Below are 25,103 nucleotides of genomic sequence, written 5' to 3'. Positions count from 1 at the left end.
TTACTCCAATAGTACAACGACTTCTTCACAAAAACACAGCAGACAGCTACATTTTCACTCTTTTCTTACCGGGTATCTGACCTATGACCTGTGTGGCTTAATGGACAGAGAAATTAAGATGTAAGGCGTGGGCACATGTCTTCCCCACTCCCTATTGCCAGCAAAGCACAAATGTAAATTCTCATCTACTCAGAATGTAACCTCTAAACAAGTCACTGTACACATCGTTTGAATTTTTAACCCCTAAAAGGCTGCTAGATTACTCTGCACTGTCATATGGAAAGATTTCTTTCCCCACTGGGCACCAATATGTCGCAACAGGCTCAAAGAGCGGCGAAAGAGAGAAAAAAAGACATACCAAAACCCACTGACCCCATCTGTACCTCTGAACTGGAACCAGACCAGCTGGACAAATCAAAGTCTAGTGAGACACATGAATCCATCACACAGACCATTGATTCTAATATGAGGCAGAACAGCGCTGATATGGGGAGGCTGTTTGCAGAGCTCAGGGAAGAGATGGCCACTAATGCGGCCCAGCAGTTTGCGGAGTTCAGGGATCAGACGGTCACTAATACGAACAGGCTCTTCGCAGAGTTCAGGGGTGAGATGACAAGAACTAATCAACCAGAGGTTTACAGAGTTTAAAGAAGAGATTGCCACAATAACTAAGCAAAACAATGACCACACATCTAGAATCAATAATGTTGAAATAAGCGTCTCAGACATTGAGGACCAAACTACCTCCCATGATGCTCATGGACGAGCTAAAGAGACAAAACTCCAAATTGACCATCAAGATAGATGACTTGGAGAACAGATCAAGGAGAAACAACATAAGAATTGTAGGCATCTCTGAGGAGGTCAAAACAACAGATCTCCTGGCATTCGCCTCAGAGGATCTCGCAAGACTTTTAAAGATGGACAACCAACACATCCCATTCAAAATTGAGAGAGCACACAGGTTGGGCCCAAAAAGAGATAACCGCTCCAATACTACAAGACCCAGACCGGTACTGATTACAGTAAGATGCTGGACTTTCAGGATAAGGTGGCCATGCTGAGAGCTTATAGCAAAACCTTGTTTAAGGCAAACAAAATGTTCCTCTTTCAGGACTTTTCAGTAGACCTCAGTAAGAGAAGAAGGGAGTTCACCCCTATTTGTTCCGCTCTTTTCAAAAGGGGAATCAAGTTCGCCCTAGATACCCGGCGATCCTCAAAGTGTTCCGAGATGATGGGGTTCAATCCTTCTGATTCACCAGAGGAGGCGGAGCATTTGATTCGAGAAACACAAAACACGGCTATGGAACAGAATTCTTGAAGGACTCATTGATACTCCTGGGCTCTGTATACTTCCCTTTTGCTGGTGGGCAGTGGTCACACTGCCTAATGTTCTTGAATATAACACTGTTATGTAGCCTTAGATTAAGAAAGTATATTAACGATGTGTAGACCTGTTGAGTAGATTTGTTCTGACTAGCGTTAAGATGGCTGGGATACGCGGGGAGACTCCCAAGTCTCCAGGTAGCATCCACAGTCTGAGTTAACATGCTTAGTGTACGACATGGTTTGTTATCTAAATTTGTTCTCTTTATTGTTTTGGTTTCCTCTTCCCCTCTGTTTTCCCATTTCCCCCCTTTTCTCTGCTCTCTTTCGCTCTCTCTCCTTGACTCGCAGGTGCTGCAGATCCACGTCTCTATATCTCAATCAATCACAGAAAGGTTCCTATCGCAAGGTATTCTTCTGTACCAGATAAGAGGACAAAGATAACTTCCTGGAACGTGGGTGGTATTAACTCCCCGATGAAACGAAGACAGATACTTAATCACCTAAAGAGTTTAGATACAGACATAGCCTTGTTACAGGAAACACACCTGACACAGACGGAACATCAGAAACTGAAACAGGGCTGGGTCCAATCGTATTGTTCCTCACACTACAACAGTAAAGAGAGGGGTCGCGATCCTCATTGGGAAGGGGGTCCCATTCCAACTGGAAAATCAGCTGTGTGACACTAAGGGTAGATTCATAATTATTTCGGGAAAATTAAGGGGGATTAAGACTTCTCTGACAAACATATATGCGCCAACAGTTCATGACAGAACCGTTTTCACTTCCCTTTTAGGTAACCTAGCACCCCTAGCCATGGATCACCAAACCATACTATGGGGAGTATTTAATATAGTAGAAGACCCAATATTGGATAGGTCAACATCTTCCACAACCAAATCTAAAAGGACACAATATAAGATCAAAAGCCAGTCAGACATTACATTTCTTAAAAAACAATTGAATCTTGTAGACCCCTGGAGACTGCTCTACCCATGGTTTCGCATGCACATAATTCAATGTCACGCATTGATTACCTGTTGGTCTCGTCCCCTCTTTTCCAGAAAATATCCAAAGCTAAGATATATAATGCCTGTATATAAGACCACTCCCCCATAGGGCTCCAAATACAGTTGGACCCTGATACGATGGTCCCGAGAACATGGTCGTTCCACTTCAAATTGTTAGTTCCGGACAGCTTTGTAGCTGCAGTCCATAATAAATGGGTACAATTCAAGGAAAATAACACAGAACATATACGGGACCCCTTTTTGTTTTGGGAAACAGCTAAAGTAGTCCAAAGAGGGAACATAATATCGTACGTCTCTTACCAGGAGAAAAAAACAACGAAAAATATCTTTATTGTAACCAAAAATTAAATTGAAACATACTCCAAATTCAAAGAATCCCCAACTCCTCAAAACAAGGAGGAGTATTTGGTGAAAAAAGATTCATGCGTTACGGAAATAAAGCTGGGAAAATGCTAGCTAACTTAGTAGTAAATAATCGCTCCACATGTCATATAGAGGCCTTGAGAGACCAGACTGGGACTAGGCACACTTGTACCAAAAAAATTGTTATCTTGCATAAATTCTATGCAGACCTATATAATCATCCAAATATTAACCAAGATCAACATGATATATTCTGGAGAGATTTGTGGATCCCTCAGCTGTCAGAGAGCTCAAAAAATATTCTAAACAGCCCCATCACCACAGAATAAGTCTCTAGAGCCATTAAACAGCTTAAAACACTTAAAGCACCGGGACCTGATGGTTACTCGGCCGAATATTTTAAACATTTGACTGTAGAAATAACACCACATCTGGTAGAGGTATATAATAGAATAATGTCACTAAGAGAAAGTCCCCTGGGTTTTGGTTCAGCGGTAATCAAACGTTTCCCCCAAAAAGATAAAGACCTGGAAGAGTCGGCTTCCTGCCGACCAATTTCCCTTCTTAATCTTGACTACAAAATATTCACCAAAATTCTGGCAGACAGACTTAAACATCTTCTCCCCAAGGTGATTCACCCAGACCAAACTGGCTTTGTGAAGGGTAGACAGTCAGTCACCAATATACGGAAACTATTGACGGCCATTCAATATTATGGAGAGGCCAATGGACCTTCTGCTGCCCCAGACGACCACGGACCGGCCTGTGTTCTAAGTCTGGTTGCGGAGAAAGCGTTCGATATGATAGCCTGGCCTCACCTGTTTCAGACCCTAGAGAGGTTCGGGCTCAGAGGGAATTTTACAGAATCTCTTAAAACTATCTATGCCCAATCAAGTGCCTCAATCTCTTTCAGCGGTAAATCATCGGGACCGTTCAAACGCTATAGATGGACCAGACAGGGTTGCCCACTTTCGCCATTGCTATTTGATATGGCTATTGAAACTCTGGCTATCGCTTTGAGAGAATCAATGAAAGGGTTACAAATTGGGAACCAAATAATGAAATTGGCTTTATATGCAGTTGATTTGCTTTTGTTCTGTGCATATCCGGCTAATCAGTTACCGCTAATAATGCAAATTATTGACAACTACCAAACTTTTTCAGGCTATAAAATTAATTTGACAAAATCTGAGGTTCTCTGGCTGAGGAAGGGAACTCTAGATTTCCTAGGCCCACCAACACCATTTAAAGTCGCTAAGGATTCCATTAAGTATCTGGGTATTCAGTTTCCCCTGAACCTACAGAAGCTATGTGAGCTGAATTATATTCCCATCATAAACAAAATTGACAGAGAGTTGGCAGGATGGATGAATCTACCATTAACTATGTCTGGTAGGATTGCTTTAATTAAGATGGTTTCTTTCCCGAAGCTTCTGTACTTAATTCAGACACTTCCCCTGCTTATAAGTGTAAGGGGGTCACCCCCGGTTCCCCTGATCTTCCTTTGCCCCCTGCCTTACCCCTGTGGCAGTGGAGGAAGGGGACGGCGACTTCTCCCGGCGGGCCCCGCCCTCTTGGTTATGGCGCGAGCTTCGCCCATGCGCAAGAAAGATCGCGCACGCGGTCCCCATAGAAAAGAGCTTTGCCAAGGACTACAATTCCCAGCAGCCTCTGGGGACTGCACTTTCACCCTTGTCACAGGCAGCATTGAAGCCAATAGAGCTGGCAGCTTCTCATGCTGCAGAGTTGCAACAATGTTGTGTGCAGACAGGGGTTTTGTCTGTTGGAGCACGCTAGTCAGTCATAGACCGGAGCAGCCCAGGGAAGGAGGTAGGGTACAGGAGTCAGGGACTCCCTGTACTAGGCCAGCACCCCCAGGGCCCGAGATAGCTCAGCTCCCCAGTAAAGTGTGTGTTGCCAGGGACAGCCCTCAGGTTAGGGACCCTGCCACTTACATTAGTGGGAGCTGGGAAAGAAAGGTTACAGAGAGTTGGAGTCAGGGAGCTGTAAGGGACTTGGATAGTTAGGGGAGTGGGATAGGCCATTAACCCCTGTAGGCCCAGAGGAGTTGCCCAAGCCACTGCAGGTTGCTGTACTACAGGGACAGGCCCTAGGTTAGGGTTCCTGTCACGTTAGTACCACTTAGATAGATAGGGACACCGCGGCTGCTGCTGTTCCTGTGGAAGCGGTTGGACGTTGGGGTCTACAGAGACGATTCCAGAGTGGGACCGCCCTGGCGGTCCGCACGTGCCGGAGTTCGGTTGGAGGATCAGACGGATTCATCACACGTCTGACCCTTTGTGAAGATTGCTGACCCGAGCACCGGAGTGCTCGGCAGGTATCTAATACATAAGTGCACCACCGGGCCCTTAGCGTAATTAGTGACTGCGCAGTCACCCATTGCCTCTCTCTGCAAGAGTGCGGGACATTGGGTGGGGTTCTTTGGACACTGGGTGGGATCACCTGGTGTTGGGGAAGCGTCCTGCTGGACGTCGCAGTAAGTGTCTCCTCGAGAGAGGGACCCCTGTTCTGATATGTTATGGTACGGATGTGATGATGTGTTATATGCTGTTCCCAGTAATTGGTATTAGTTAATATATAAATCACTGTGTATGGTATTATTGATTGTCCTGCGAGGAACCACTCCCCCTCTGGTGGGAGCCATCGCAGGTGGAGGCGCTGCATCGTTGTAAGTGAGTACCCCTAGTATAATTGCCCCAGGTTCCCCGTGGCGGAAGCTCAGCCCTCCTGCGAGCCAACAGGTAATGCACCACACCTATGGTAACACCATATGATGCCCTTGCACCCCACACTATATCTGCGATTGGGGGGGAATACCCGTTACATAAGGAAAAAAGATATCACAAATATACGTAGAGTTTTTTCCAATTTTATTTGGAACAACAAAAAACACAGGATCAGTTTAAAAAGGCTACAGACCGATAGAGAACAGGGGGGTCTGAACCTCCCCGTTGTGGGAGCGTTTAACGTGGTGGCGCTGACTAGGTACATTAGGGATTGGCTACTTGACAAGGCAGAGTTTGGGAATTCTGAAATAGAGGGACAGCTGGCTCTCCCACACTCCCTGGGATTCCTGCCCTTCCTACAGGAGAAGGACAATGCAAATAACATTCTGAATTGCATTATGTTTGGAGTTACTGTAAGAGCCTGGCGTAAAGTAAGAAAATATTTTAAACTACCACTGAGAGTATCCAGGTTGTTACCGATTGTTGGGAACTCAGACTTTGCGGCAGCCCAGGAGACCACAGTTTTCAGGACTTGGGCCAGTAGAGGACTTGTTCATGTCGCAGACTGTTTTAACACGGGACAATACATTTCCCCAACTTTCCAACAACTCAGAGAAAGATATCAATTACTAAATAAATACTTCTTTGCCTACTTACAGTTAAAACATTATGTGACTTCCTTGATGAGGGAACATCCATCCCTATTAGAACACAATGCCGTGGAGTCCGGTCTTGAGATCTCCATTCAAACGGGTTTTACATCTAAACGTATCTATACCGCCCTAATAGAGACCCGTACTGTGGGTCACTGGAGTCTTTTATTGGTTAAGTGGCAGGTGGACTTCCCTGATCTGATAGATCAATAGGTCTTGGTCAGACGCTACGGGACTGTCCGTTCCCTTACTCTGGATGCAAATTTGAGGGAACTGCAGATTAGGATATTGAACCGGGCATTCTTCACCCCAGCACAACTAAACAAATTTCAACACATTTCTCCAATTGGGTGTAAAAAGTGCGTCAGTACCAACGCCAATATCTCACATTGCCTATGGTACTGCAGAAAAATAAAGAAATTCTGGAATAAAACCTTAAGGTTTCTAAACAAACTGCTAGAAACAACGTTTCCCCATGTCTTTAAACCAATGTTATTTGGATATATGAAAGGCTGGAATACCTTGACGGTCAGTTTGCCGCAGCTGGCGGGAATGATTCTCCTTTTGGCACGCAAGCTGATTCTGGTCAACTGGCTAAAGCCATACACTCCAACAATTGGACAATTAGAATCTTATCTGTTCGCAGTTATGATGGAAAGATTTACATAGTTACATAGTTACATAGTAGATGAGGTTGAAAAAAGACTTCCGTCCATCAAGTTCAACCTATGCTAAATTTAGACAACAGATACTTTATCCTATATCTATACTTATTGATCCAGAGGAAGGCAAACAAAAAACCCCATTAAGGGGAAAATTAATTCCTTCCTGACTCCAAGAATTGGCAATCGGATTAATCCCTGGATCAACATCCTTCCCATGTATACTTATTTGGTATATCCCTGTATACCTTTCCCATCTAAAAAGATGTCCAACCTTTTTTTGAACAAATCTATTGTATCTGCCATCACAGTCTCCATGGGTAATGAATTCCACATTTTAACTGCCCTTACTGTAAAGAACCCTTTCCTTTGTTGCTGGTGAAATTTCCTTTCCTCCAACCTTAAGGGATGGCCCCGAGTCCTTTGTACTGCCCGTGGGATGAATAGTTCTTTTGAAAGCTCCTTGTATTGTCCCTGAATATATTTGTATATAGTTATCATATCCCCTCTTAGACGCCTCTTTTCTAATGTAAATAAATCTAATTTAGCTAGCCTCTCCTCATAAGTTAGAATGGCCATCCCCTTTATTAATTTGGTGGCTCTTCTCTGCACTCTCTCTAGTTCCATAATGTCTTTTCTAAGGGGTGGTGCCCATAATTGTACTCCATATTCAAGGTGTGGTCTTACTAATGCTTTGTAAAGGGGCATAATTATGTTTACTTCCCTTCCATCCATTGCCCGTTTGATGCAAGATAAGATCTTGTTTGCCTTTGCAGCTACTGCATGACATTGGGCACTATTGCTAAGCCTGCTGTCTACAAGCACTCCTAAGTCCTTCTCCATCAAGGATTCCTCCAATATATCTCCATTTAATTTGTAAGTCGCCTTTTTATTCTTGTATCCCAAATGCATAACCTTACATTTATCTGTATTAAACCTCATCTGCCAATTATCTGCCCACGTTTCCAGTCTCTCCAAGTCCTTCTGAAGAGAAATTACATTCTGCTCTGATTCTATTACCTTCCACAATTTAGTATCATCAGCAAAGATGGAGACTTTGCTCTCGATCCCAACCTCAAGGTCATTAATAAACAAGTTAAAAAGCAGGGGTCCCAGTACCGATCCCTGAGGCACTCCACTCACGACAAAAACAGATAAATTCCTGAGTAAGTGGAAACCCTTTTTGGACACACAGCCTCCTTACACATTTAAAGAGGTTATGGGCCCCTTTAGATATTCAGACTGGGTGTCCACTGCACTGCTACACAGGTCTTGGGATAGACTAAAAAGAACTATAGGGTGCTGGGTGTGGAGGAGTTTTCGGCGAGATGTGAGGAACGGCAGAGTGCTTTCTTTCTTCTTTCTCTTTATCCCATTTTCTCCCCCCTCCCCTTCCCCATCTGACTGAGACTGATCCCTTAAACATGTCACTTCCATTTATGAAAGTTAAACATTAAAAAAAATGTGTGAAACAGGTTGTTTGATGGCCAAGATAAAGTGTATTGATTTTTAATTATAGACGGTTTGTTATTGTGACATTATTTCTGTACTTGTAATTTGAAAGTCCCATATATCATATAATTTTACTGGTGTGTATTTTTGTAATATTGAAGCATTAACACTATGAATATTTGCCAATACCGGTCTTATATTATATTCACTTTAATAAAGAAACATGTCACTGCCATTAGTACACCATGGACCAAGGTGGAAGAGACACCATAATTATGTCACTAACATTGGTACTGTACAGTACAATTTGTTCCTAAGTGGACTAAATTGGGGATTAATGAAAAAAAAAGTAACTCTTTTTAATTATTTTTACAGCACCTTAAAAAAATGAGCTGCAGAGAACTTGTTATGTCCCTGCTTATACGTATCTGTCCTTCCAACGAAATGGACGGCACTATGCAAATTCAATTTATCACTGTTATGTTTGCTAAAAAGGCATACGAGATCGTTTACCAAAGAACGGACGTTTATGGGTTTCGACGTCCAGATTGGAAATGAATGATTGTTTTGTCCCCATCAATTAACGAGTGGAGGGATGTTATCTATTAGAGGTGCTAATTAACCCATTGTGGAGCGATATTTACCAAAGCAATTAAACACAGGTTGTTTGTTGAGCATAAAGATTAGCCGGGTGTTTGGGCGGTAATGAATTGCGATGATGGGTCTCCAGCATTTATAAGGGCGGCTCGCCCCTAAGGCTTAAGAACGATCTCTGAGTTGGCGTTGAAGACACGGTCTGCTGTAAGAAGGTGAATATTACTTTATTTCTAAAGCGACCTACACTTTTTGGGTCATGTGTAATCAACAACGTTATCAAATTAGCAGGTGCTGCACGTATCTCATGTACGTGATCCATAATTGCAGAATAATGTACAGTATCGCTGGCCCCTGAAAGGAAAAGGGTTAATGGTGCCCTCGGTTACTTAATGCTGCGGAGGTTACCCAACTGCCAGCAGCTGTGGCCTTGTATTCCACTGCACAAATTCACTAACACATACAAAGGTACTGCTACATACACAGGCACACTGCAACACACAGACACACAGACACAGTAACAGGGTGTACTGTATGTGTGTATATCATTGTGTCTGTCTGCATGTGTCTGCCTGTGTAACACTGTGTCTGCCTGTGTAACACTGTGTCTGCCTGTGTATGAGCGCATCTGCCTGTGTAACACTGTGTCTGCCTGTGTAACACTGTGTCTGCCTGTGTATGAGTGCGTCTGCCTGTGTAACACTGTGTCTGCCTGTGTAACACTATGTCTGCCTGTGTATGAGCGCTTCTGCCTGTGTAACACTGTGTCTGCCTGTGTAACACTGTGTCTGCCTGTGTATGAGTGCGTCTGCCTGTGTAACACTGTGTCTGCCTGTGTAACACTGTGTCTGCCTGTGTATGAGCGTGTCTGCCTGTGTATGAGCGCGTCTGCCTGTGTATGAGCGCGTCTGCCTGTGTATGAGCGCGTCTGCCTGTGTATGAGCGCGTCTGCCTGTGTATGAGCACGTCTGCCTGTGTATGAACGCATCTGCCTGTGTATGAGCGCGTCTGCCTGTGTATGAGCGCGTCTGCCTGTGTATGAGCGCGTCTGCCTGCGTAACGCTGGCCCCTGAAAGGAAAAGGGTTAATGGTGCCCTCGGTTACTTAATGCTGCGGAGGTTACCAAACTGCCAGCAGCTGAGGCCTTGTATCCCACTGCACAAATTCACTAACACATACAAAGGTTCTGCTACATACACAGGCACACTGCAACACACAGACACACAGACACAGTAACAGGGTGTCTGTGTGTATATCATTGTGTCTGTCTGCATGTGTCTGCATGTATATGAGCGTGCCTGTCTGTGTATGAGCGCACCTGCCTGTGTATGAGCGCGTCTGCCTGTGATTGAGCGCGTCTGCCTGTGAATGAGCGCGTCTGCCTGTGTATGAGCGCGTCTGCCTGTGTATGAGCGCGTCTGCCTGTGTATGAGCGCGTCTGCCTGTGTATGAGTGTGTCTGCCTGTGTAATACTGTGTCTGCCTGTGTAACACTGTGTCTGCCTGTGTATGAGTGTGTATGTGTATGAGTGTGTATGTGTATGTGTATGAGTGTGTCTGCCTGTGTAACACTGTGCCTGCCTGTGTAACACTGTGTCTGCCTGTGTAACACTGTGTCTGCCTGTGTATGAGTGCATCTGCCTGTGTATGAGTGCGTCTGCCTGTGTATAAGCGCGTCTGCCTAGGTAACACTGTGTATGAGCGTGTCTGCCTGTGTAACACTGTGTATGAGTGCGTCTGCATGTGTAACAGTGTCTGCCTGTGTATGAGCGCGGCTGCGTGTGTATGAGCGCGTCTGCCTGTGTATGAGCACCTCTGCCTGTGTATGAGCACCTCTGCCTGTGTATGAGTGTGTCTGCCTGTGTAACACTGTGTCTGCCTGTGTAACACTGTGTCTGCCTGTGTATGAGTGCGTCTGCCTGTGTAACACTGTGTCTGCCTGTGTAACACTGTGTCTGCCTGTGTATGAGCGCGTCTGCCTGTGTAACACTGTGTCTGCCTGTGTATGAGTGCGCCTGCCTGTGTATGAGCGCGCCTGCCTGTGTATGAGCGTGTCTGCCTGTGTATGAGCACGTCTGCCTGTGTAACACTGTGTATCCCTGTGTAACACTGTGTCTGCCTGTGTAACACTGTGTATGCCTGTGTAACACTGTGTCTGCCTGTGTATGAGCGCGTCTGCCTGTGTATGAGCGCGTCTGCCTGTGTATGAGCGCGTCTGCCTCTGTATGAGCGCGTCTGCATGTGTATGAGCGCGTCTGCCTGTGTAACACTGTGTCTGCCTGTGTATGAGCGCGTCTGCCTGTGTATGAGCGCATCTGCCTGTGTATGAGCGCGCCTGCCTGTGTATGAGCGCGCCTGCCTGTGTATGAGCGCGCCTGCCTGTGTATGAGCGCGCCTGCCTGTGTATGAGCGCGCCTGCCTGTGTAACACTGTGTATGCCTGTGTAACACTGTGTCTGCCTGTGTAACACTGTGTCTGCCTGTGTAACACTGTGTCTGCCTGTGTATGAGCGCGTCTGCCTGTGTATGAGCGCGTCTGCCTCTGTATGAGCGCGTCTGCATGTGTATGAGCGCGTCTGCCTGTGTAACACTGTGTATGCCTGTGTAACACTGTGTCTGCCTGTGTAACACTGTGTATGCCTGTGTAACACTGTGTCTGCCTGTGTATGAGCGTGTCTGCCTGTGTATGAGCGCGTCTGCCTGTGTATGAGCGCGTCTGCCTCTGTATGAGCGCGTCTGCATGTGTATGAGCGCGTCTGCCTGTGTAACACTGTGTCTGCCTGTGTATGAGCGCGTCTGCCTGTGTATGAGCGCATCTGCCTGTGTATGAGCGCGCCTGCCTGTGTATGAGCGCGCCTGCCTGTGTATGAGCGCGCCTGCCTGTGTAACACTGTGTATGCCTGTGTAACACTGTGTCTGCCTGTGTAACACTGTGTCTGCCTGTGTATGAGCGTGTCTGCCTGTGTATGAGCGCGTCTGCCTGTGTATGAGCGCGTCTGCCTGTGTATGAGCGCGTCTGCATGTGTATGAGCGCGTCTGCCTGTGTAACACTGTGTCTGCCTGTGTATGAGCGCGTCTGCCTGTGTATGAGCGCGTCTGCCTGTGTATGAGCGCGTCTGCCTGTGTATGAGCGCGTCTGCCTGTGTATGAGCGCGTCTGCCTGTGTATGAGCACGTCTGCCTGTGTATGAGCGCGTGTGCCTGTGTAACACTGTGTATGAGTGTGTCTGCCTGTGTAACACTGTGTATGAGTGCGTCTGCCTGTGTAACACTGTGTCTGCCTGTGTATGAGGGCATCTGCCTGTGTAACACTGTGTCTGCCTGTGTATGAGCGAGTTTGCCTGTGTAACACTGTGTCTGCCTGTGTAACACTGTGTCTGCCTGTGTAACACTGTGTCTGCCTGAGTAACATTGTGTCTGCCTGTGTATGAGTGCGTCTGCCTGTGTAACACTGTGTCTGCCTGTGTAACACTGTGTCTGCCTGTGTATGAGCGCGTCTGCCTGTGTATGAGCACATCTGCCTGTGTATGAGTGCGCCGGCCTGTGTATGAGCGTGCCTCCCTGTGTATGAGCGTGCCTCCCTGTGTATGAGCGCGCCTCCCTGTGTATGAGCGCGCCTCCCTGTGTATGAGCGCGCCTGCCTGTGTATGAGCGCGTCTGCCTGTGTATGAGCGCGCCTGCCTGTGTATGAGCGCGCGTCCCTGTGTATGAGTGCGCCTGCCTGTGTATGAGCGCGCCTGCCTGTGTATGAGCGCATCTGCCTGTGTATGAGCGCGTCTGCCTGTGTATGAGCGCGTCTGCCTGTGTATGAGCGCGTCTGCCTGTGTATGAGTGCGTCTGCCTGTGTATGAGCGCGCCTGCCTGTGTATGAGCGCGCCTGCCTGTGTATGAGCGCGCCTGCCTGTGTATGAGTGCGTCTGCCTGTGTATGAGCGCGTCTGCCTGTGTATGAGCGCGTCTGCCTGTGTATGAGCGCGTCTGCCTGTGTATGAGCGCGTCTGCCTGTGTATGAGCGCGTCTGCCTGTGTATGAGCGCGTCTGCCTGTGTATGAGCGCGTCTGCCTGTGTATGAGCGCGCCTGCCTGTGTATGAGCACGCCTGCCTGTGTATGAGCACGCCTGCCTGTGAATGAGCGCGTCTGCCTGTGTATGAGTGCGTCTGCCTGTGTATGAGCACGTCTGCCTGTGTATGAGCGCGTCTGCCTGTGTATGAGCGCGTCTGCCTGTGTATGAGCGCGTCTGCCTGTGTATGAGCGCGTCTGCCTGTGTAACACTGTGTCTGCCTGTGTAACACTGTGTCTGCCTGTGTATGAGTGCGTCTGCCTGTGTATGAGTGCGTCTGCTTGTGTAACACTGTGTCTGCCTGTGTATGAGCGCGTCTGCCTGTGTATGATCGCGTCTGCCTGTGTATGAGCGCATCTGCCTGTGTATGAGCGCGTCTGCCTGTGTATGAGCGCGTCTGCCTGTGTAACACTGTGTATGAGCGTGTCTGCCTGTGTAACACTGTGTATGAGTGCGTCTGCCTGTGTAACACTGTGTCTGCCTGTGTATGAGTGTCTCTGCCTGTGTAACACTGTGTCTGCCTGTGTAACACTGTGTCTGCCTGTGTATGAGTGCGTCTGTCTGTGCAACACTGTGTCTGCCTGTGTATGAGCGCGTCTGCCTGTGTATGAGCGCGTCTGCCTGTGTAACACTGTGTATGAGTGCGTCTGCCTGTGTAACACTGTGTCTGCCTGTGTATGAGCGCGTCTGCCTGTGTATGAGCGCGTCTGCCTGTGTAACACTGTGTCTGCCTGTGTAACACTGTGTCTGCCTGTGTATGAGTGCGTCTGCCTGTGTAACACTGTGTCTGCCTGTGTAACACTATGTCTGCCTGTGTATGAGCGCTTCTGCCTGTGTAACACTGTGTCTGCCTGTGTAACACTGTGTCTGCCTGTGTATGAGTGCGTCTGCCTGTGTAACACTGTGTCTGCCTGTGTAACACTGTGTCTGCCTGTGTATGAGCGTGTCTGCCTGTGTATGAGCGCGTCTGCCTGTGTATGAGCGCGTCTGCCTGTGTATGAGCGCGTCTGCCTGTGTATGAGCGCGTCTGCCTGTGTATGAGCACGTCTGCCTGTGTATGAACGCATCTGCCTGTGTATGAGCGCGTCTGCCTGTGTATGAGCGCGTCTGCCTGTGTATGAGCGCGTCTGCCTGCGTAACGCTGGCCCCTGAAAGGAAAAGGGTTAATGGTGCCCTCGGTTACTTAATGCTGCGGAGGTTACCAAACTGCCAGCAGCTGAGGCCTTGTATCCCACTGCACAAATTCACTAACACATACAAAGGTTCTGCTACATACACAGGCACACTGCAACACACAGACACACAGACACAGTAACAGGGTGTCTGTGTGTATATCATTGTGTCTGTCTGCATGTGTCTGCATGTATATGAGCGTGCCTGTCTGTGTATGAGCGCACCTGCCTGTGTATGAGCGCGTCTGCCTGTGATTGAGCGCGTCTGCCTGTGAATGAGCGCGTCTGCCTGTGTATGAGCGCGTCTGCCTGTGTATGAGCGCGTCTGCCTGTGTATGAGCGCGTCTGCCTGTGTATGAGTGTGTCTGCCTGTGTAATACTGTGTCTGCCTGTGTAACACTGTGTCTGCCTGTGTATGAGTGTGTATGTGTATGAGTGTGTATGTGTATGTGTATGAGTGTGTCTGCCTGTGTAACACTGTGCCTGCCTGTGTAACACTGTGTCTGCCTGTGTAACACTGTGTCTGCCTGTGTATGAGTGCATCTGCCTGTGTATGAGTGCGTCTGCCTGTGTATAAGCGCGTCTGCCTATGTAACACTGTGTATGAGCGTGTCTGCCTGTGTAACACTGTGTATGAGTGCGTCTGCATGTGTAACAGTGTCTGCCTGTGTATGAGCGCGGCTGCGTGTGTATGAGCGCGTCTGCCTGTGTATGAGCACCTCTGCCTGTGTATGAGCACCTCTGCCTGTGTATGAGTGTGTCTGCCTGTGTAACACTGTGTCTGCCTGTGTAACACTGTGTCTGCCTGTGTATGAGTGCGTCTGCCTGTGTAACACTGTGTCTGCCTGTGTAACACTGTGTCTGCCTGTGTATGAGCGCGTCTGCCTGTGTAACACTGTGTCTGCCTGTGTATGAGTGCGCCTGCCTGTGTATGAGCGCGCCTGCCTGTGTATGAGCGTGTCTGCCTGTGTATGAGCACGTCTGCCTGTGTAACACTGTGTATCCCTGTGTAACACTGTGTCTGCCTGTGTAACACTGTGTATGCCTGTGTAACACTGTGTCTGCCTGTGTATGAGCGCGTCTGCCTGTGTATGAGCGCGTCTGCCTGTGTATGAGCGCGTCTGCCTCTGTATGAGCGCGTCTGCATGTGTATGAGCGCGTCTGCCTGTGTAACACTGTGTCTGCCTGTGTATGAGCGCGTCTGCCTGTGTATGAGCGCATCTGCCTGTGTATGAGCGCGCCTGCCTGTGTATGAGCGCGCCTGCCTGTGTATGAGCGCGCCTGCCTGTGTATGAGCGCGCCTGCCTGTGTATGAGCGCGCCTGCCTGTGTAACACTGTGTATGCCTGTGTAACACTGTGTCTGCCTGTGTAACACTGTGTCTGCCTGTGTAACACTGTGTCTGCCTGTGTATGAGCGCGTCTGCCTGTGTATGAGCGCGTCTGCCTCTGTATGAGCGCGTCTGCATGTGTATGAGCGCGTCTGCCTGTGTAACACTGTGTATGCCTGTGTAACACTGTGTCTGCCTGTGTAACACTGTGTATGCCTGTGTAACACTGTGTCTGCCTGTGTATGAGCGTGTCTGCCTGTGTATGAGCGCGTCTGCCTGTGTATGAGCGCGTCTGCCTCTGTATGAGCGCGTCTGCATGTGTATGAGCGCGTCTGCCTGTGTAACACTGTGTCTGCCTGTGTATGAGCGCGTCTGCCTGTGTATGAGCGCATCTGCCTGTGTATGAGCGCGCCTGCCTGTGTATGAGCGCGCCTGCCTGTGTATGAGCGCGCCTGCCTGTGTAACACTGTGTATGCCTGTGTAACACTGTGTCTGCCTGTGTAACACTGTGTCTGCCTGTGTATGAGCGTGTCTGCCTGTGTATGAGCGCGTCTGCCTGTGTATGAGCGCGTCTGCCTGTGTATGAGCGCGTCTGCATGTGTATGAGCGCGTCTGCCTGTGTAACACTGTGTCTGCCTGTGTATGAGCGCGTCTGCCTGTGTATGAGCGCGTCTGCCTGTGTATGGGCGCGTCTGCCTGTGTATGAGCGCGTCTGCCTGTGTATGAGCGCGTCTGCCTGTGTATGAGCACGTCTGCCTGTGTATGAGCGCGTGTGCCTGTGTAACACTGTGTATGAGTGTGTCTGCCTGTGTAACACTGTGTATGAGTGCGTCTGCCTGTGTAACACTGTGTCTGCCTGTGTATGAGGGCATCTGCCTGTGTAACACTGTGTCTGCCTGTGTATGAGCGAGTTTGCCTGTGTAACACTGTGTCTGCCTGTGTAACACTGTGTCTGCCTGTGTAACACTGTGTCTGCCTGAGTAACATTGTGTCTGCCTGTGTATGAGTGCGTCTGCCTGTGTAACACTGTGTCTGCCTGTGTAACACTGTGTCTGCCTGTGTATGAGCGCGTCTGCCTGTGTATGAGCACATCTGCCTGTGTATGAGTGCGCCGGCCTGTGTATGAGCGTGCCTCCCTGTGTATGAGCGTGCCTCCCTGTGTATGAGCGCGCCTCCCTGTGTATGAGCGCGCCTCCCTGTGTATGAGCGCGCCTGCCTGTGTATGAGCGCGTCTGCCTGTGTATGAGCGCGCCTGCCTGTGTATGAGCGCGCGTCCCTGTGTATGAGTGCGCCTGCCTGTGTATGAGCGCGCCTGCCTGTGTATGAGCGCATCTGCCTGTGTATGAGCGCGTCTGCCTGTGTATGAGCGCGTCTGCCTGTGTATGAGCGCGTCTGCCTGTGTATGAGTGCGTCTGCCTGTGTATGAGCGCGCCTGCCTGTGTATGAGCGCGCCTGCCTGTGTATGAGCGCGCCTGCCTGTGTATGAGTGCGTCTGCCTGTGTATGAGCGCGTCTGCCTGTGTATGAGCGCGTCTGCCTGTGTATGAGCGCGTCTGCCTGTGTATGAGCGCGTCTGCCTGTGTATGAGCGCGTCTGCCTGTGTATGAGCGCGTCTGCCTGTGTATGAGCGCGTCTGCCTGTGTATGAGCGCGCCTGCCTGTGTATGAGCACGCCTGCCTGTGTATGAGCACGCCTGCCTGTGAATGAGCGCGTCTGCCTGTGTATGAGTGCGTCTGCCTGTGTATGAGCACGTCTGCCTGTGTATGAGCGCGTCTGCCTGTGTATGAGCGCGTCTGCCTGTGTATGAGCGCGTCTGCCTGTGTATGAGCGCGTCTGCCTGTGTAACACTGTGTCTGCCTGTGTAACACTGTGTCTGCCTGTGTATGAGTGCGTCTGCCTGTGTATGAGTGCGTCTGCTTGTGTAACACTGTGTCTGCCTGTGTATGAGCGCGTCTGCCTGTGTATGATCGCGTCTGCCTGTGTATGAGCGCATCTGCCTGTGTATGAGCGCGTCTGCCTGTGTATGAGCGCGTCTGCCTGTGTAACACTGTGTATGAGCGTGTCTGCCTGTGTAACACTGTGTATGAGTGCGTCTGCCTGTGTAACACTGTGTCTGCCTGTGTATGAGTGTCTCTGCCTGTGTAACACTGTGTCTGCCTGTGTAACACTGTGTCTGCCTGTGTATGAGTGCGTCTGTCTGTGCAACACTGTGTCTGCCTGTGTATGAGCGCGTCTGCCTGTGTATGAGCGCGTCTGCCTGTGTAACACTGTGTATGAGTGCGTCTGCCTGTGTAACACTGTGTCTGCCTGTGTATGAGCGCGTCTGCCTGTGTATGAGCGCGTCTGCCTGTGTATGAGCGCGTCTGCCTGTGTATGAGCGCGTCTGCCTGTGTATGAGCGCGTCTGCCTGTGTATGAGCGCGTCTGCCTGTGTATGAGCGCGTCTGCCTGTGTATGAGCGCGTCTGCCTGTGTATGAGCGCGTCTGCCTGCGTAACGCTGGCCCCTGAAAGGAAAAGGGTTAATGGTGCCCTCGGTTACTTAATGCTGCGGAGGTTACCAAACTGCCAGCAGCTGAGGCCTTGTATCCCACTGCACAAATTCACTAACACATACAAAGGTTCTGCTACATACACAGGCACACTGCAACACACAGACACACAGACACAGTAACAGGGTGTCTGTGTGTATATCATTGTGTCTGTCTGCATGTGTCTGCATGTATATGAGCGCGCCTGTCTGTGTATGAGCGCACCTGCCTGTGTATGAGCGCGTCTGCCTGTGATTGAGCGCGTCTGCCTGTGAATGAGCGCGTCTGCCTGTGTATGAGCGCGTCTGCCTGTGTATGAGCGCGTCTGCCTGTGTATGAGCGCGTCTGCCTGTGTATGAGTGTGTCTGCCTGTGTAATACTGTGTCTGCCTGTGTAACACTGTGTCTGCCTGTGTATGAGTGTGTATGTGTATGAGTGTGTATGTATATGTGTATGAGTGTGTCTGCCTGTGTAACACTGTGCCTGCCTGTGTAACACTGTGTCTGCCTGTGTAACACTGTGTCTGCCTGTGTATGAGTGCATCTGCCTGTGTATGAGTGCGTCTGCCTGTGTATAAGCGCGTCTGCCTATGTAACACTGTGTATGAGCGTGTCTGCCTGTGTAACACTGTGTATGAGTGCGTCTGCATGTGTAACAGTGTCTGCCTGTGTATGAGCGCGGCTGCGTGTGTATGAGCGCGTCTGCCTGTGTATGAGCACCTCTGCCTGTGTATGAGCACCTCTGCCTGTGTATGAGTGTGTCTGCCTGTGTAACACTGTGTCTGCCTGTGTAACACTGTGTCTGCCTGTGTATGAGTGCGTCTGCCTGTGTAACACTGTGTCTGCCTGTGTAACACTGTGTCTGCCTGTGTATGAGCGCGTCTGCCTGTGTAACACTGTGTCTGCCTGTGTATGAGTGCGCCTGCCTGTGTATGAGCGCGCCTGCCTGTGTATGAGCGTGTCTGCCTGTGTATGAGCACGTCTGCCTGTGTAACACTGTGTATCCCTGTGTAACACTGTGTCTGCCTGTGTAACACTGTGTATGCCTGTGTAACACTGTGTCTGCCTGTGTATGAGCGCGTCTGCCTGTGTATGAGCGCGTCTGCCTGTGTATGAGCGCGTCTGCCTCTGTATGAGCGCGTCTGCATGTGTATGAGCGCGTCTGCCTGTGTAACACTGTGTCTGCCTGTGTATGAGCGCGTCTGCCTGTGTATGAGCGCATCTGCCTGTGTATGAGCGCGCCTGCCTGTGTATGAGCGCGCCTGCCTGTGTATGAGCGCGCCTGCCTGTGTATGAGCGCGCCTGCCTGTGTATGAGCGCGCCTGCCTGTGTAACACTGTGTATGCCTGTGTAACACTGTGTCTGCCTGTGTAACACTGTGTCTGCCTGTGTAACACTGTGTCTGCCTGTGTATGAGCGCGTCTGCCTGTGTATGAGCGCGTCTGCCTGTGTATGAGCGCGTCTGCCTCTGTATGAGCGCGTCTGCATGTGTATGAGCGCGTCTGCCTGTGTAACACTGTGTATGCCTGTGTAACACTGTGTCTGCCTGTGTAACACTGTGTATGCCTGTGTAACACTGTGTCTGCCTGTGTATGAGCGTGTCTGCCTGTGTATGAGCGCGTCTGCCTGTGTATGAGCGCGTCTGCCTCTGTATGAGCGCGTCTGCATGTGTATGAGCGCGTCTGCCTGTGTAACACTGTGTCTGCCTGTGTATGAGCGCGTCTGCCTGTGTATGAGCGCATCTGCCTGTGTATGAGCGCGCCTGCCTGTGTATGAGCGCGCCTGCCTGTGTATGAGCGCGCCTGCCTGTGTAACACTGTGTATGCCTGTGTAACACTGTGTCTGCCTGTGTAACACTGTGTCTGCCTGTGTATGAGCGTGTCTGCCTGTGTATGAGCGCGTCTGCCTGTGTATGAGCGCGTCTGCCTGTGTATGAGCGCGTCTGCATGTGTATGAGCGCGTCTGCCTGTGTAACACTGTGTCTGCCTGTGTATGAGCGCGTCTGCCTGTGTATGAGCGCGTCTGCCTGTGTATGAGCGCATCTGCCTGTGTATGAGCGCGTCTGCCTGTGTATGAGCGCGTCTGCCTGTGTATGAGCACGTCTGCCTGTGTATGAGCGCGTGTGCCTGTGTAACACTGTGTATGAGTGTGTCTGCCTGTGTAACACTGTGTATGAGTGCGTCTGCCTGTGTAACACTGTGTCTGCCTGTGTATGAGGGCATCTGCCTGTGTAACACTGTGTCTGCCTGTGTATGAGCGAGTTTGCCTGTGTAACACTGTGTCTGCCTGTGTAACACTGTGTCTGCCTGTGTAACACTGTGTCTGCCTGAGTAACATTGTGTCTGCCTGTGTATGAGTGCGTCTGCCTGTGTAACACTGTGTCTGCCTGTGTAACACTGTGTCTGCCTGTGTATGAGCGCGTCTGCCTGTGTATGAGCACATCTGCCTGTGTATGAGTGCGCCGGCCTGTGTATGAGCGTGCCTCCCTGTGTATGAGCGCGCCTCCCTGTGTATGAGCGCGCCTCCCTGTGTATGAGCGCGCCTGCCTGTGTATGAGCGCGTCTGCCTGTGTATGAGCGCGCCTGCCTGTGTATGAGCGCGCGTCCCTGTGTATGAGTGCGCCTGCCTGTGTATGAGCGCGCCTGCCTGTGTATGAGCGCATCTGCCTGTGTATGAGCGCGTCTGCCTGTGTATGAGCGCGTCTGCCTGTGTATGAGCGCGTCTGCCTGTGTATGAGCGCGTCTGCCTGTGTATGAGCGCGTCTGCCTGTGTATGAGCGCGTCTGCCTGTGTATGAGCGCGCCTGCCTGTGTATGAGCGCGCCTGCCTGTGTATGAGCGCGCCTGCCTGTGTATGAGCGCGTCTGCCTGTGTATGAGCGCGTCTGCCTGTGTATGAGCGCGTCTGCCTGTGTATGAGCGCGTCTGCCTGTGTATGAGCGCGCCTGCCTGTGTATGAGCGCGCCTGCCTGTGTATGAGCGCGTCTGCCTGTGTATGAGCGCGTCTGCCTGTGTATGAGCGCGTCTGCCTGTGTATGAGCGCGTCTGCCTGTGTATGAGCGCGCCTGCCTGTGTATGAGCACGCCTGCCTGTGTATGAGCACGCCTGCCTGTGAATGAGCGCGTCTGCCTGTGTATGAGTGCGTCTGCCTGTGTATGAGCGCGTCTGCCTGTGTATGAGCGCGTCTGCCTGTGTATGAGCGCGTCTGCCTGTGTATGAGCGCGTCTGCCTGTGTAACACTGTGTCTGCCTGTGTAACACTGTGTCTGCCTGTGTATGAGTGCGTCTGCCTGTGTATGAGTGCGTCTGCTTGTGTAACACTGTGTCTGCCTGTGTATGAGCGCGTCTGCCTGTGTATGATCGCGTCTGCCTGTGTATGAGCGCATCTGCCTGTGTATGAGCGCGTCTGCCTGTGTATGAGAGCGTCTGCCTGTGTAACACTGTGTATGAGCGTGTCTGCCTGTGTATGAGCACGTCTGCCTGTGTAACACTGTGTATCCCTGTGTAACACTGTGTCTGCCTGTGTAACACTGTGTATGCCTGTGTAACACTGTGTCTGCCTGTGTATGAGCGCGTCTGCCTGTGTATGAGCGCGTCTGCCTGTGTATGAGCGCGTCTGCCTCTGTATGAGCGCGTCTGCATGTGTATGAGCGCGTCTGCCTGTGTAACACTGTGTCTGCCTGTGTATGAGCGCGTCTGCCTGTGTATGAGCGCATCTGCCTGTGTATGAGCGCGCCTGCCTGTGTATGAGCGCGCCTGCCTGTGTATGAGCGCGCCTGCCTGTGTATGAGCGCGCCTGCCTGTGTATGAGCGCGCCTGCCTGTGTAACACTGTGTATGCCTGTGTAACACTGTGTCTGCCTGTGTAACACTGTGTCTGCCTGTGTAACACTGTGTCTGCCTGTGTATGAGCGCGTCTGCCTGTGTATGAGCGCGTCTGCCTGTGTATGAGCGCGTCTGCCTGTGTATGAGCGCGTCTGCCTCTGTATGAGCGCGTCTGCATGTGTATGAGCGCGTCTGCCTGTGTAACACTGTGTATGCCTGTGTAACACTGTGTCTGCCTGTGTAACACTGTGTATGCCTGTGTAACACTGTGTCTGCCTGTGTATGAGCGTGTCTGCCTGTGTATGAGCGCGTCTGCCTGTGTATGAGCGCGTCTGCCTCTGTATGAGCGCGTCTGCATGTGTATGAGCGCGTCTGCCTGTGTAACACTGTGTCTGCCTGTGTATGAGCGCGTCTGCCTGTGTATGAGCGCATCTGCCTGTGTATGAGCGCGCCTGCCTGTGTATGAGCGCGCCTGCCTGTGTATGAGCGCGCCTGCCTGTGTAACACTGTGTATGCCTGTGTAACACTGTGTCTGCCTGTGTAACACTGTGTCTGCCTGTGTATGAGCGTGTCTGCCTGTGTATGAGCGCGTCTGCCTGTGTATGAGCGCGTCTGCCTGTGTATGAGCGCGTCTGCATGTGTATGAGCGCGTCTGCCTGTGTAACACTGTGTCTGCCTGTGTATGAGCGCGTCTGCCTGTGTATGAGCGCGTCTGCCTGTGTATGAGCGCATCTGCCTGTGTATGAGCGCGTCTGCCTGTGTATGAGCGCGTCTGCCTGTGTATGAGCACGTCTGCCTGTGTATGAGCGCGTGTGCCTGTGTAACACTGTGTATGAGTGTGTCTGCCTGTGTAACACTGTGTATGAGTGCGTCTGCCTGTGTAACACTGTGTCTGCCTGTGTATGAGGGCATCTGCCTGTGTAACACTGTGTCTGCCTGTGTATGAGCGAGTTTGCCTGTGTAACACTGTGTCTGCCTGTGTAACACTGTGTCTGCCTGTGTAACACTGTGTCTGCCTGAGTAACATTGTGTCTGCCTGTGTATGAGTGCGTCTGCCTGTGTAACACTGTGTCTGCCTGTGTAACACTGTGTCTGCCTGTGTATGAGCGCGTCTGCCTGTGTATGAGCACATCTGCCTGTGTATGAGTGCGCCGGCCTGTGTATGAGCGTGCCTCCCTGTGTATGAGCGCGCCTCCCTGTGTATGAGCGCGCCTCCCTGTGTATGAGCGCGCCTGCCTGTGTATGAGCGCGTCTGCCTGTGTATGAGCGCGCCTGCCTGTGTATGAGCGCGCGTCCCTGTGTATGAGTGCGCCTGCCTGTGTATGAGCGCGCCTGCCTGTGTATGAGCGCATCTGCCTGTGTATGAGCGCGTCTGCCTGTGTATGAGCGCGTCTGCCTGTGTATGAGCGCGTCTGCCTGTGTATGAGCGCGTCTGCCTGTGTATGAGCGCGTCTGCCTGTGTATGAGCGCGTCTGCCTGTGTATGAGCGCGCCTGCCTGTGTATGAGCGCGCCTGCCTGTGTATGAGCGCGCCTGCCTGTGTATGAGCGCGTCTGCCTGTGTATGAGCGCGTCTGCCTGTGTATGAGCGCGTCTGCCTGTGTATGAGCGCGTCTGCCTGTGTATGAGCGCGCCTGCCTGTGTATGAGCGCGCCTGCCTGTGTATGAGCGCGTCTGCCTGTGTATGAGCGCGTCTGCCTGTGTATGAGCGCGTCTGCCTGTGTATGAGCGCGTCTGCCTGTGTATGAGCGCGCCTGCCTGTGTATGAGCACGCCTGCCTGTGTATGAGCACGCCTGCCTGTGAATGAGCGCGTCTGCCTGTGTATGAGTGCGTCTGCCTGTGTATGAGCGCGTCTGCCTGTGTATGAGCGCGTCTGCCTGTGTATGAGCGCGTCTGCCTGTGTATGAGCGCGTCTGCCTGTGTAACACTGTGTCTGCCTGTGTAACACTGTGTCTGCCTGTGTATGAGTGCGTCTGCCTGTGTATGAGTGCGTCTGCTTGTGTAACACTGTGTCTGCCTGTGTATGAGCGCGTCTGCCTGTGTATGATCGCGTCTGCCTGTGTATGAGCGCATCTGCCTGTGTATGAGCGCGTCTGCCTGTGTATGAGAGCGTCTGCCTGTGTAACACTGTGTATGAGCGTGTCTGCCTGTGTAACACTGTGTATGAGTGCGTCTGCCTGTGTAACACTGTGTCTGCCTGTGTATGAGTGTCTCTGCCTGTGTAACACTGTGTCTGCCTGTGTAACACTGTGTCTGCCTGTGTATGAGTGCGTCTGTCTGTGCAACACTGTGTCTGCCTGTGTATGAGCGCGTCTGCCTGTGTATGAGCGCGTCTGCCTGTGTAACACTGTGTATGAGTGCGTCTGCCTGTGTAACACTGTGTCTGCCTGTGTATGAGCGCGTCTGCCTGTGTATGAGCGCGTCTGCCTGTGTATGAGCGCGTCTGCCTGTGTATGAGCGCGTCTGCCTGTGTATGAGCGCGTCTGCCTGTGTATGAGCGCGTCTGCCTGTGTATGAGCGCGCCTGCCTGTGTATGAGCGCGTCTGCCTGTGTATGAGCGCGTCTGCCTGTGTATGAGCGCGTCTGCCTGTGTATGAGCGCGTCTGCCTGTGTATGAGCGCGCCTGCCTGTGTATGAGCACGCCTGCCTGTGTATGAGCACGCCTGCCTGTGAATGAGCGCGTCTGCCTGTGTATGAGTGCGTCTGCCTGTGTATGAGCGCGTCTGCCTGTGTATGAGCGCGTCTGCCTGTGTATGAGCGCGTCTGCCTGTGTATGAGCGTGTCTGCCTGTGTATGAGCGCGTCTGCCTGTGTAACACTGTGTCTGCCTGTGTAACACTGTGTCTGCCTGTGTATGAGTGCGTCTGCCTGTGTATGAGTGCGTCTGCTTGTGTAACACTGTGTCTGCCTGTGTATGAGCGCGTCTGCCTGTGTATGATCGCGTCTGCCTGTGTATGAGCGCATCTGCCTGTGTATGAGCGCGTCTGCCTGTGTATGAGCGCGTCTGCCTGTGTAACACTGTGTATGAGCGTGTCTGCCTGTGTAACACTGTGTATGAGTGCGTCTGCCTGTGTAACACTGTGTCTGCCTGTGTATGAGTGTCTCTGCCTGTGTAACACTGTGTCTGCCTGTGTAACACTGTGTCTGCCTGTGTATGAGTGCGTCTGTCTGTGCAACACTGTGTCTGCCTGTGTATGAGCGCGTCTGCCTGTGTATGAGCGCGTCTGCCTGTGTAACACTGTGTATGAGTGCGTCTGCCTGTGTAACACTGTGTCTGCCTGTGTATGAGCGCGTCTGCCTGTGTATGAGCGCGTCTGCCTGTGTATGAGCGCGTCTGCCTGTGTATGAGCGCGTCTGCCTGTGTATGAGC

The 25,103-nt window shown here is 51.0% G+C and overlaps 1 long non-coding RNA gene across 1 annotated transcript in view; it reads right to left on the bottom strand.

Moving 5' to 3' along the window:
• The window catches only part of LOC142463927 (uncharacterized), a 55,042-nt gene that overhangs the window by 16,824 nt on the left and 13,115 nt on the right, over positions 1-25,103 (bottom strand). The window lies entirely within an intron of this gene.

This window comes from Ascaphus truei, chromosome 12 (genome assembly GCF_040206685.1).
Source record: "Ascaphus truei isolate aAscTru1 chromosome 12, aAscTru1.hap1, whole genome shotgun sequence".
Lineage (NCBI taxonomy): Eukaryota > Metazoa > Chordata > Amphibia > Anura > Ascaphidae > Ascaphus > Ascaphus truei.
Note: the sequence above shows the minus strand (reverse complement) of the source record. Positions and strands in the feature narration are given on the sequence as shown.